Raw genomic sequence first — 14,312 nt, 5'->3', positions numbered from 1 at the left:
TTGGGAATGGAACTTCTCCTCTTTGAGAAACAGGATATAACCCTCCAGCCAGGGCTGGGAAAACTTCCCAGACTCCCAGTGCTGGAGCCTGAATCTACTGCCACTTCATTAGTTACCACCACACGCAATCTTTGTGATACTGCAAACTTTATCCATGATGATTTTATATTCTGTTCTAGGTCATTGATAAGAATGTTAAATAGCACACGGGCAAAAAGCAATCCTTGTGGGAACCCACTAGAAATAAATCCACTTGACCATGGTTCCCCATTTACCATTCCAGTTTTTAATCTATTTAATGTATGCTGTGTTTATTTTGTATCATTCTAGTTTTTTAGTCAAAATATTGTGCTGAATCAAGTCATATGTCTTACAGAAGTCTAGATATATTACATCAATAATATTAGCTGCAACCAAACTTTTGATCTCATCTAATAAGGATATCCAGTTAGTTTGATAGGATCTATTTTCTCTAAACCTTTGTTAATTGGTACTAATTATATTACCTTCCTTTAATTCTTTATTAACGAAATCCAGTATCGACTGCTCCATTATTTTGCTCAGTATTGATATCAGACTGACACTCTTGTAATTAGCTGGGTCATCTCTTTTACACTTTTTAGTATTGGCACAGCATTAGCTTAATTCCAGTCTTCTGGAATTTCCCCAGTGTTCCAAGTCCTAATTACAATCAACATTAATAGTCCACCACGCTCCTCCACCAGGTCTTTAAAAACTCTTCGATACAAATTATCTGGACCTGCTTATTTAAACATGTCTAACTGTAATAGCTGCTGTTTAATGTCCTTGTGAGTTCTTGTTGGAATGGAAGGAGTGTCGTCGTCAACATCTTATGATACGAGTACAGCATCTGTTTTTCTCCAAATCCAGGAGAGAACACTTATTGAACACTTTTACCTCTTCTGCATTATTTTTGATAATTCTGCCATTTCCGTCTAGTAATTTATCACTACCATTGTTAGGATTAATATACTTTTCAAAACTTCCTTCTTATTTTCATTGATTGGTCATTGATTTCTGATAGCTTCCTGCGACGAGGCGGTTCTGGCGGGACCCAACTGAGAGTGCCAATTCAGGACCACTTTCTCAAACAGGGCAGTCACAGCCCTAGGCTGGGGTTTTTCCACCTCTAAGGCAAACTAAACCAGCCAGACAAAAAGAACTTCGGTTTCACCCCACTGGCTAACCACAAGTCACACGAGCAATTTCCTTAGACACTCCAGTCTCCCAGTATCACCACCAGTGCCACCCATCCCAGGGAGGAATGGTTATGAAAACCAACACCCCAATAAAAGAAAAAGGTTCTTTCGATTCCAAAGAATCAAGCCCCAGGCCCAGGTCAATATACACATCAGATCTTACCCACAAATCACGCTGTTGCCAATCCTTTAAAATCTAAAGGTATATTCATAAAAGGAAAAAGGTAGAGATGAGAGCTAGAATTGGTTAAATGGAATCAATTACATACAGTAATGGCAAAGTTCTTAGTTCAGGCTTGTAGCAGTGATGGCATAAACTGCAGGTTCAAATCAAGTCTCTGGAGAACATCCCCCGCTGGGATGGGTCATCAATCCCTTGTGTAGAGCTTCAGCATGTAGCAAAGTCCCTCCAGAGGTAGAAGCAGGATTGAAGATAAGATGGAGATGAGGCATCAGCCTTATATAGGCTTTTCCAGGTGTAAGAACCTCTTTGTCCTTACTGTGGAAAATTACAGCAAAATGGAGTCTGGGGTCACATGGGCCAGTCCCTGCATACTTTGCTGAGTCACAAGGCGTGTCTGCCTTCTCTCCATGGGTCAATTGTGTAGCTGATGGTCCTTAATGGGCCATCAAGCAGGCTAGGCAGAGCTAACACCAACTTGTCTGCGATGTCTCCCAGAAGCACAGCACCTGCTTGAAATACAGACAGTATAGAGCCAATATTCATAACTTCAACTACAAAATGATACATACATACAGACAGCATAATCATAACCAGCAACCCATAACCTGGTCTTAGACACCTCATATGACCCCCTTTACATCAGATTTGGTGCCACTACAGGACCTTGGTTGCAACCCATATTCTATATGGTCCCAATTTATATCAATAACTTACCAATAATTCCCTTACCAATTTTCTGTAATTCTGACCTTCTAACTCAGGGGTGAGCAACCTTTCAGAAGTCTTCATTTATTCACTCTAATTTAAGGTTTTGAGTGCCAGTAATACATTTTAACATTTTTAGAAGATCTTTCTCTGTCTATAATATATAACTAAACTATTGTTGTATGTAAAGTAAATAAGGCGTTTAAAATGTTTAAGAAACTTCATTTAAAATTAAATTAAAATGCAGAGCCCCCCGTACTGGTGGCCAGGACCCGGGCATTGTGAGTGCCACGGAAAATCAGCTTGCGTGCTGCCTTCAGCACCCGTGCCATAGGTTGCCTACCCCTGTTCTAACTAATATTCTTTACTACTGACTTCCCTTTTCTTTCTTATATTTTATTTGGAGAGTGTTTCCTACCAGGGAGCCATTAGTAGGGTCCAGAGCCAGCCCCATCTCCTATATCAAGCTCTGGCTAGTAGGTATGTGATAAATGTGAAGACCCTGCCTTTGTCTGTCAGCTGGGAGACACAAAGGTTCTCTCTTTCTACCCTCTGATGCCGCCTGTCTGTTCTAGGCAAGGTGGGGTGGGACTCTGTTAACATGTGCCTCCCAGAACTTCCATTTACCTGGTGCTGCTGTTCCGTGAATAGTGGGGCTGTGAGTGAGGCAGCAGGTACTGAGTGTTGGACTCTTGCTCTTTCAGGGGCCGGTGACCTTCGAGGAGGTGGCTGTGTATTTCACCAAGGGGGAATGGGCACTACTGGACCCTGTTCAGAGAGCCCTCTACAGGGATATCATGCAGGAGAACTATGAGACGGTGACCTCGCTGGGTAAGGAGTCCTGTCCCCTGGGTTATTAGAAGCTGTGGGGTCTCTGAAGAACCTGAGTAGTAATAACTTTATACCTTTATTCATACAAGTTTTGACAAGTTTCCTTGCCCCCCCTTTTTTGCCTTATCTCCCACCCACTAGTACCATTTTTGGACATTTGCCTTTTTGGTGCCATCAGTCATTTTAAAATTGCATTGAATGTATCCTTATTGGCTACATTCATAACTACATTAATCACTGTAGCTTTCATGCCTTTTCCTCATTTTAAGAGGAAACTATGCCGCCTGTAGAATTCTAAACTGAGTAAATAGGTGTGTGACTCATGCATGGCATGTGTGACAGTCAGATGAGCTCTTTTAGGAGAGCGTGTAATGTTGCCATTCAGGATCCCATGGGTGAAGGGTTAAGCGAGCCGTGGGAGGGACGGAGACGGTGGGGGTAGTAGATATGCCAGGACATGGGGCGGGTGTGTGCAGGGAAGCAGCAGGGAGGTAGGAGGCTGTGAGAGACGAGGAGAAAATACAAGAAGTTCTCAAGGTGCCGGGAGGTGGTGCTGGCTGAGAGTAATGGGAAGTGTGGGGGAAGGGCACCCAGGAAGTTGGCTGGGTGGGTCAGTGGGAGGGAGGAGAGGTTTGGGGATCTGGAGCTGTGGGGGATCCCAGACCTTTAACCCCAAATCCCTACCGAAGCCTTGTAGCTTTAGAGCCTCCACTCCAGTTTTATTTCTGTTCAGTTTCACTTTATTATAAATTTTTTTCCCCAAATATTATTATTTTAACTCTTGACCTCCCTCTCCCACTCATTACCCCCCTCCTCACATAACCTCCCCATCTCCTATGCACAGCGACCCCGGCCACCGATCCTGAGTCCTTGCTGCATCCTCCCTCCCAGAGCAGGGCCCCTACCCAGGCACAAATGGGCACTTCGTTGATGATGTGTCAGGGTGGTATAGTCTGTACAATTTTTACACCTATAAGATTACATATTCCGAAGCCCTTCACACCAGTCGGGCTTATCTCTATATGCCGATACAGTCTGTTCCCCAGTGTACGCTTCCCAGCTCTGATGCCGCAGAGCCTTGCCTGTGTCCCTGTTCCCCTTCTCCCCCTAACCAACATTCGACATTCATGGGGCCTCATCTGGAGCACTGTGTCCAGTTTTGGGCCCAACACTATTAGAAGGATGTGGAAAAATTGGAAAGCATCCAGCGGGGGGGCAACAAAAATGGTTAGGGGACTGGAACACATGACTTCTGAGGGGAGGCTGAGGGAACTGGGATTGTTTAGTCTGCAGAAGAGAAGAATGAGGGGGGATTTGATAGCTGTTTTCAACTATCTGAAAGGGGGCTCCAAAGAGGATGGATCTAGGGGTACGTCTTCACTACCCGCCGGATCGGCGGGTAGCAATCGATTTCTCAGAGTTCGATATATCGCGTCTCATCTAGACGCGATATATTGAACTCCGAACGCGCTCCTGTCGACTCCGGAACTGCACCACCGCGAACGGTGGTGGCGGAGTCGATGGGGGAGCCGCGGACGTCGATCCCGCGGCGTGAGGACGGGTAAGTAATTCGAACTAAGGTATTCGACTTCAGCTACGCTATTCGCGTAGCTGAAGTTGCGTCTTAGATCGAACTCCCAGTGTAGACCAGGCCTAGACTGTTCTCAGTGGTAGCAGATGACAGAATAAAGAGTAATGATTTCAAGTTGCAATGGGGGAGGTTTAGGTTGGATATTAGGAAACACTATTTCACTAGGAGGGTGGTGAAGCCCTGGGATGAGTTCCCCACGGAGGTGGTGGAATCTCCTTCCTTAGGGCAGGTCTACACTACAGGGGAAAATCGATGTAAGATACGCAACTTCAGCTACATGAATAACGTAGCTGAAGTCTAAGTATCTTATATCGAATTACCTACCGTCCTCATGGCGCGGGATCGATGTCCGGGGTTCCTCATGTCGACTCCGCTACCGCCGTTCGGGTTGGTGGAGTTACGGAATCGACATGAGCGCGTTCGGGGATCGATATATCGCGTCTAGATGAGACGCGATATATCGATCCCCGAGAAATCGATTGCTACCCACCGATACGGCGGGTAGTGAAGACGTACCCTTAGAGGTTTTTAAGATCAGGCTTGACAAAGCCTTGGCTGGGATGATTTAGTTGGGGATTGATCCTGCTTTGAGCAGGGGTGGGACTAGATACCTCCTGAGGTCCCTTCCAACCCTGATGTTCTATTATTCCAATTTCCTTCCTCCCTCCTGTTTGACCCCATTTATAGAGTAATATTCTCAGCTATACCTTAACCAGTAATTGTGCTGAAATTTAACTAACCAATTCTAACATATTGTGACATAATTCTCTAACCCAGGCGTCGGCCACCTTTCAGAAGTGGTGTGCTGAGTCTTCATTTATTCACTCTAATTTAAGATTTCATGTGCCAATAATACATTTTAACGTTTTTAGAAAGTCTCTTTCTATAAGTCTATAATACATAATTGAACTATTGTATGTAAAGTCAGTAAGGTTTTTAAAATGTTTAAGAAGCTTCATTTAAAATTAATTAAAAATGCAGAGCCTTCTGGACCGGTGGCCAGGACCTGGGCAGTGTGAGTGCCACTGAAAATCAGCTCGTGTGCCGCCATAGGTTGCCTACTCCTGCTCTAACCAATTATAAACCACTACCCTAATTAACTTACACCTGGCAACATTAATTATACAGGAGAGAGAAACAATTAGAGAACCAGACTGATTAACAATGTAAAAGTGGTGGCCATAAAGATAAAGCAATACAGAAATGAGGGTTTCACAACCACAACCATTGATAAGTGATTTCTTGCCAGACAGAATGCTATCAAATTAAGGTTTCTTTAACCATCTTAAGATCCAGACAGGACTGTCTTCCTAACAGCCCAATAGCACCTTATTTCAGTGTGACTGGTTTGGGATGTGAGGATGTCACCCTTCACTTCCCAGCTTAAGGCTACCCCTGCTGCTTAGCCAAAGGCTTTAGCCTAAGAACAAGGCCTCAGGCTATCCTAGTGAGAGAAGGCCCAGACACAGGCACACTGTGATTTTGATTCTTTGTTTTCATACTCCTGTAACTAGCTAAGTGATAAAAATACCCCTAAGATCTTAAAGTCTAGGCTTTGCAGGCAGGCCTGAATATCTCTATTCTAACAGAGGGTTCTACCCCTTCCCCCATGATGTGTCTGTCTTGTCTATTTAGACTGTAAATTCTTCAGAGCATGGGCCATCTACTATTCTGCAGTTGTACTGTGCCTAGCACAACGGAGACACACTGTTAGTTGGTCCTTAGGCACTAAGGTAATGCGTATGATTAATAATAATAATAACTCTCCTGCCACTTGGAGCCAAGGAAGCTGGTCTTGGGATGTTACTGCTTAAAAATGATCTGAGCTTAAAACCATGGAATATTCTTTGTGACAAGTATCCCACAAATTCCACCGACCTCCCTTGTTTTCTTTGGCATAGGGTTTCTAAATTCCAAACCTGATGTGGTCTCACAGCTGGAACGAGGGGAAGAGCCGTGGGTCCTGGACCTCCAGGGTTCTGAGAAAGAAGTGCTTCCAAGAGCTGCCTGCACAGGTGAGGACTTGGTTAAAGCAAGTCAAAAACTGTCCGTAAATACAGGAAACATTCGGGATGCCCTACAAAGACCTTCTGAGCTCTCCAAGTTCAGGATTGTTCCCTGCAGATGTGGAATAATTAGGCAGATGTCACTCATGGCTTCCCACCTATCCTGACTAACAACTGGCAGCAGATCCCTACCTGATCCCACTTTCCCCTGCATGTTCTGGTGAAATGCAGACCAAAACTGATCCCTTCCTCTCTCCTCTGGGGAAAATCAGCTCCTGATAGGTTTGATCTCTCCTGCACATATTTTGGTTTGTTCATCCCTTTTAAAATTCCTGTCTCTGAGATTCCTTTCTCTCAGGCACAGGGAGTGACCTATGTCTGGATTCTCTCTGTCTCCCATCCGGCGATGGGATGATGCGTGAGAATGAGGAGCAGAAACCCCAGCAGGAAGATGCTGAGCAAGGAGCACCACATGGGACGTTATCAGGAAGACCCAAAGGGAATGTTTCCAGGAGTTGTGCACTCCGAGAAACAGTAAAAGCCTCTGAGACTCAGCAGAGGCCAGAGGAGAACTTCCGTAGCCTCTCAGACCTTATTACACATGAGAGAATCAACTTGGAAGAGACACACTACACATGCCATGAGTGCGGGGAAAGCTTCAGTCAGCGCTCAAACCTTATCACACATCAGAGAATCCACACAGGGGAGACACCCTACACGTGCTCTGAGTGCGGGAAAAGCTTCAATCGGCGCTCAAACCTTGTCACACATCAGAGATTCCACACAGGAGAGCAGCCCTACACGTGCGCTGAGTGCGGGAAAAGCTTCAGTTGGCGCTCAAACCTTGTCACACATCAGAGAATCCACACAGGAGAGCAGCCCTACACGTGTGCTGAGTGCGGGAAAAGCTTCAGTCTGCGCTCAAGCCTTATCACACATCAGAGAATCCACACAGGGGAGACGCCCTACACGTGCGCTGAGTGCAGGAAAAGCTTCAATCGGCGCTCAAACCTTGTCACACATCAGAGATTCCACACAGGAGAGCAGCCCTACACGTGCGCTGAGTGCGGGAAAAGCTTCAGTTGGCGCTCAAACCTTGTCACACATCAGAGAATCCACACAGGGGAGACGCCCTACACGTGCGCTGAGTGCGGGAAAAGCTTCAGTTGGCGCTCAAACCTTATCACACACCAGAGAATCCACACAGGGGAGACGCCCTACACGTGCGCTGAGTGCGGGAAAAGCTTCAGTCTGCGCTCAATCCTTATCACACATCAGAGAATCCACACAGGGGAGACGCCCTACACGTGCGCTGAGTGCGGGAAAAGCTTCAGTCAGCGCTCAATCCTTATCACACATCAGAGAATCCACACAGGGGAGACACCCTACATGTGCGCTGAGTGCGGGAAAAGCTTCAGTCGGCGCTCACACCTTATCACACACGAGAGAATCCACACAGGGGAGATGCCCTACACGTGCTCTGAGTGCGGGAAAAGCTTCAATCGGAGCTCAACCCTTATCAGACATCAGAGAATCCACACAGGAGAGAGGCCCTACACGTGCGCTGAGTGCGGGAAAAGCTTCAGTCTGCACTCAATCCTTATCACACACCAGAGAATCCACACAGGGGAGACGCCCTTCACGTGTGCTGAGTGCGGGAAAAGCTTCAGTCGGCGCTCACACCTTATCAGACATCAGAGAATCCACACAGGAGAGACGCCCTACACGTGCGCTGAGTGCGGGCAAAGCTTCAGTCAGCGCTCAATCCTTATCACACATCAGAGAATCCACACAGGGGAGAAGCCCTACACATGTTCTGAGTGCGGGAAAAGCTTCAGTCGGCGCTCAAGCCTTATCACACATCAGAGAATCCACACATGAGAGATACCCTACACGTGCTCTGAGTGCGGGAAAAGTTTCATTGAGCACTCAGACTTTGTCAGACATCGTAGAATCCACAGTGGAGAGAGACCCTACACATGCTCTGCATTTGGGAAAAGCTTCAGTCAGATGTCATTCTCTATTAGATATCAGATAATCCAAATGGGAGAGAACTGTAAGAAATGCCTTTATTAGGGCTTCCCACAGATTTGTTTTAAAAAAAATCACATTTGCTAATTCCAATATAGTGATCTTTGCACCATCTTCACTGTGGTCTCTCAGCTCTGCTGGATGAGTTCCCTGCTTCTGACTTTTGCAGTTCACCCTTCTTTGGGGTCAGTCCTGTGATCTTTTCTATCAGCTCCTTTCCTTTTGACTTGTAGGAGCGTGTGTCCCTCCAGCCAGGAATTTCATCAGCTCCAGGTGGGGGAGAGAGGGTTGATACCAACAAGCTACCCTGACGCAAAAGTTACCTGTGCCTTACATCCACTAGGACTGTACATGGAATTGGGTGCTCAAGTTAGTGATTTTGGTGTAAAAAGACAATTATAGTTCTAGAGCAGAAGCAGCCCAGGGAGTGAACCGAACAGACAAAGATCAAGTGATCTCTCTCCTGCCATCCATCTCCATCCTCTGACAAACAGAGGCTAGGGACACCATTCCTTACCCATCCTGGCTAATAGCCATTAATGGACTTAACCTCCATGAATTTATCCAGTTTTCTTTTAAACCCTGTTATTGTCCTAGACTTCACAACCTCCTCAGGAAAGGAGTTCCACAGGTTAACGGTGCGCCGTGTGAAGAAGAACTTCCTTTTATTTGTTTTAAACCTGCTGCCTATCCTTATCTACTTTCTCCACATCACTCATGATTTTATATGCCTCTATCATATTCCCTCTTAGTCTCCTCTTTTCGAAGCTGAAAAGCCCTAGCCTCTTTAATCTCTCCTCATATGGGACCCGTTCCAAACCCCTAATCATTTTAATTGCCCTTCTCTGAACCTTTTCTAATGCCAGTATAGCTTTTTTGAGATGAGACGACCACATCTGTACATAGTATTCAAGATGTGGGCATACCATGGAGTTATATAAGGGTAATAATATAGTCAGGCTTATTCTCTATCCCCTTTTTAATGATTCCTAACATCCTGTTTGCTTTTTTGATCGCCTCTGCACACTGCGTGGGCATCTTCAGAGAACTATCCACGATGACTCCAAGATCTTTTTCCTGATTTTTTGTAACTAAATTAGTCCCCATCATATTTTATGTATAATTGGAGTTATTTTTTCCAATATGCATTACTTTACATTTATCCACATTAAATTTCATGTGCCATTTTGTTGCCCAATCACTTAGTTTTGTGAGATCTTTTTTAAGTTCTTCACAGTCTGCTTTGGTCTTAACTATCTTGAGCAGTTTAGTATCATCTGCAAACTTTGCTACCTCACTGTTTACCCCTTTCTCCAGATCATTTATGAATAAGGTGAATAGGATTGGTCCTAGGACTGACCCTTGGGGAACACCACTAGTTACCCCTCTCCATTCTGAGAATTTACCATTAATTCCTACCCTTTGTTCCCTGTCTTTTAACCAGTTCTCAATCCATGAAAGGACCTTCCCTTTTATCCCATGACAGCATAATTTATGTAAGAGCCTTTGGTGAGGGACCTTGTCAAAGGCTTTCTGGAAATCTCAGTACACTATGTCCACTGGATCCCCCTTGTCCACATGTTTGTCGACCCCCTCAAAGAACTCTAATAGATTAGTAAGACATGATTTCCCTTTACGGAAACCGTGTTGACTTTTGCCCAACAATTTATGTTGTTCTATGTGTCTGACAATTTTATTCTTTACTATTGTTTCAACTAATTTGCCCGGTACCGATGTTAGACTTACTGGTCTGTAATTGCCGGGATCACCTCTAGAGCCCTTTTAAAATATTGGCGTTACATTAGCTAACTTCAAGTCATTGGGTACCGAAGCCGATTCAAAGGACAGGTTACAAACCATTGTTAATAGTTCCGCAACTTCACATTTGAGTTCTTTCAGAACTCTTGGGTGAATGCCATCTGGTCCTGGTGACTTGTTAATGTTGAGTTTATCAATTCATTCCAAAATCTCCTCTAGTGACACTTCAGTCTGTGACAGTCCCTCAGATTTGTCACCTACAATTTGGCAATGTTTATGCTCCTTTCTAGGATTTGACTTCCACTTTTTAAAGGAAGTCTTTTTGTCTCTCACTGCTTCTTTTATATGGTTGTTAAGCCCCGGTGGCTCTTTTTTAGTTCTTTTACTGTGTTTCTTAAATTGGGGTATACATTTAAGTTGGGCCTCTATTATGGTGTCGTTAAAGTGTCCATGCAGCTTACAGGAATTTCACTTTAGTCACTGTACCATTTAATTTCTGTTTAACCCTCATTTTTGTATAGTTCCCCTTTTTGAAATTAAATGCCACAGCGTTGGGCTGTTGAGATGTTCTTCCCACCACAGGGATGTTAAATGTTATTATATTATGCCATTTATTTCGAGCAACTGCAGTTATTCGGGAGAGTACAGACAGGCAGAGTTTCCCCTCCCGAGGTAGGTCTCGGTTAGATAAACAATTAAGGCAAGCATTTATACCTTTTGGGACATACAGTAAGGAGCAACAACTGCATTTTGTTTGTACATATTCCTTTCTGATAGCTTACTTCTCTCAGCAATTTCTGCTACAATCTGCATTCTATTCTTATCTAACACAAGGTTGAAAACCAGCATCTCTTACAGTTCTTTTCCGCTCGCCCACGCCCTGCTTGGAAGTCTCCCGTTATTAGCTGTTAGTTAGCCTGGTAAATATCAAGTCCCTGAGAAAACAGTTATACGAAGCAAAACGAAATCACAAACAGAAATGTCATTGGAAATTCAAAAATTAAAAAGGAAAATGCAATTCCCATCACTTCATTGTATCTGGGCCATTCCTGTATCGAGAGTACCCGCTAAGGGCCCTGTGTGCTTATGGGAAATCTGGAGGAACTCATAGCACAGCCTGGACATGAAACTCAACTGCTCCCAGGTGCCGCAGTAAAACCCTTTCCCTGCTGTGATGTTGATGATTTTATGAAAATATGCTAATGAGTGTGAATATAATGTAACTGGAACATGCTTCATGCAAAAGGTCTCTTGTGCAGTATCATTACAAAGCTTATTATCTACTGTGTGTGTTCAGCCTATTTGTATGAACCGATCATTCCTGTATCTGAAGCTAGAAATATGAACTATAACTCAGGTCCGCAAAGTGTGGGCCATTAATAGTGGTTTGGACTCTTGATGGCTCCCATTAACCAGGACAATTGACTGGAGATGGCTCTGTCTTGCACCATCTGTGAGTCAGGCCAGGAACAATGAAGGCTTGGGGTCTCACAGGGCATGTGACCATGTCACCTGGTACAGGAATCCATCTTAAACCTGGGGCTTTTCCCCAGGAGAGAGACAAAAGATTCCTGCCTTGTACCAAAGCTGTATAAGGGGGTGGAACAGAAGAAAGGTGGCTGCAGTCATGAGAAATCCCCTAGCTACCACCTGAGCTGGAACAAGGACTATACCAGGTGAAAAGATTGGGCCCAGACAGGAAATAAGTCTAGTCTGCAAAAGAAGCTTATTGGAAGATCTCTGAGGGTGAGATTTTATCTGTATTGAGTTTCATACTGTATTAGTCTTAGACTTGCATGTTTTTGTTTTATTTTGCTCTATGGAGAATACAAACTCCACAGAGAAGGAAAAGTTAATGCCTTGGAAAAATCTGTGTGTGTTAGAGTGTCTAGGAACCACTCTCCTATAGCTTCTTTTCTCTAATTTCCTTTAGAAAATCTGAAGCAGGGAGCAGAAAACCATTGTCTTTTCCGAGGTGTGAGCTCAGGACCTACTGAGTACGAGACTGACATGCTGCCAACTATGCTAAGAAGGCCCACGAAAATGTTTAGGCTCAGTGCATATAGGATTCTCCTACAGCAGTGACTGGGGCAGGGAAGGAGCTGGAAGAAGCAGAGAGATCTGGTGCCCACAGACCTGTCCTGGCATCTTTCTCAGCAGCAAAGAAATTAATTTGCCCTTCCAGTAAACAATCTGCTGGAACTAATGGCAGCACAGGGGGGATGTTTCTAAAGTATGCACCCACCTCTACATTTTAGAACTTACTCTCCTTTTTCTAGTATAGCACTTTCTATATGAACTGGCAAAACAAACTACACAGGTAAGAGAAACAAGGGCTTGAGAGAAAGCTTGAACTCATAACCCCAACAGATGGCCCCTCTGCACTAACCAGTTGCACCCCTGAAGATGTTTTTTAAACACATTTGGGAAGCAGGCAGTTATCAGTCTCTGTGGTTCACACCTTTGCCTGGTAATTGAAAGGCTGCTGGTTCAAACTTAACTCAAGATGCGGCTTTTCAGCGATGAGACTCCAGTACATTTTAACAGGAAGAAAATCTCCTCTATTCTGGCTTTGCCCCATTAAACTCCTTCTGCCCATCTTCTCCCCCTCCCCCAGTCTCTTTCCTTCCCCACTGGGGCCATGCAGAGAGGATCCCCAGTCAGTCTCTGTCACAGAGTCTGTATCCCATAAAGGGAGGGAGGGGTCTCTCTAAAACACTGATAATGGGGAGGGGAGTGGTGTGCATGGTTAGGGGGAGACAGGATGGAGAACTAACAGTGGGGCACAGAGAGATTCCCCCAGATTTGGGAGATCCCCTGCTGCCCCCCATCAGCCAGCTGTGAGAAGAACAACTGTTGGGGTGGAGGGTTTCCACATGCTGCCCCCGCCCCAACTGCCAACTCTGCCAACTGTGGCAATGGGAGCTGCGGGGGTGGAGTCTGTGGGTAGCAGTGCACAGAGACGCCCCCGGCCCTCCAGCTTAGGGACTGTGGGTTGCTTTCGGGAGATGCCCGAGGTAAATGCTGCACCCCTCACCCTCTCCTGCAACCCCAACCCCCTGCCCCAGCCCAGACCCCACACCTGCACCCAAACTCCCTCCAAGAGCCTGCACCCCAACCCTCTGACTGAGCCCAGACCCTGCACCCAAACTCTCCCAGCGCCCAACCCCTCTCCCTCCCACAACCAAACTCCTTCCCAGAGCCTTAGGCAGGTGTGTGTGGCAGGTGGGGCAGGACTTGGTCCCATTCTGGGCACCACCAAAAATTATACAAACCTGCCACCCCTGTCCAGCCCAATCTTCTGCTGATGCACCTCAGCCCACACCCGTGCAGGGTTTGAAGCTTTCATTGCTTAAATTCCAGGACACAGAGGGATTTCAGCTCCCCTTTGCCCAGAGGGAACCTTCACCCCACTCCTAACCAGGTTCTTGTCCATGGGATCACTGTAGGGGGGCTGGGTCCCTCGGTGTCTTTTCTCTGTCTAGGACAGGCCAGGGTGCAATAACTGGGGGCATCTGAGCACCCAGGACCTTCTGTGGGGCTGCCATTCCCCTTCCCCTTCTGTGGTCCCATCTGCCATTGACTCCAGCCTTTTTTCTATCCATCGTCAGCACCATCCCAAGCCAGCAGCACTCGCCTCAAAAAGACAGAGTCCAGTGGCACCTTACAGACTAACAGACGTATTGGAGCATAAGCTTCCGTGGGTGAATCCCATTTTGTCAGATGAATGTAGTGGAAATTTGCAGGGGCAGGTATAAATATGCAGGCAAGAACCAGTCTAGAGATAACGAGGTTAGTTCAATCAGGGAGGATGAGACCCTCTTCTAGCAGTTGAGGTGTGATCACCAAGGGAGGAGAAACTGCTTTTGTAGTTGGCTAGCCAGGCACAGAATTCCCACTCCATCCATCTGACAAAGTGGGGATTCACCCACGAAAGCTCATGCTCCAATACGTCTGTTAGTCTAGAAGGCGCCACAGGACTCTGT

The 14,312-nt window shown here is 45.7% G+C and overlaps 1 pseudogene; it reads left to right on the top strand.

Moving 5' to 3' along the window:
• LOC120381919 overlaps positions 1-14,312 on the top strand; it is a 480,690-nt pseudogene that overhangs the window by 221,644 nt on the left and 244,734 nt on the right.

Source organism: Mauremys reevesii, linkage group 14 (genome assembly GCF_016161935.1).
Source record: "Mauremys reevesii isolate NIE-2019 linkage group 14, ASM1616193v1, whole genome shotgun sequence".
In the NCBI taxonomy this organism is placed as follows: Eukaryota; Metazoa; Chordata; order Testudines; family Geoemydidae; genus Mauremys; species Mauremys reevesii.
This window is presented reverse-complemented; position numbering and strand designations above follow the sequence as displayed.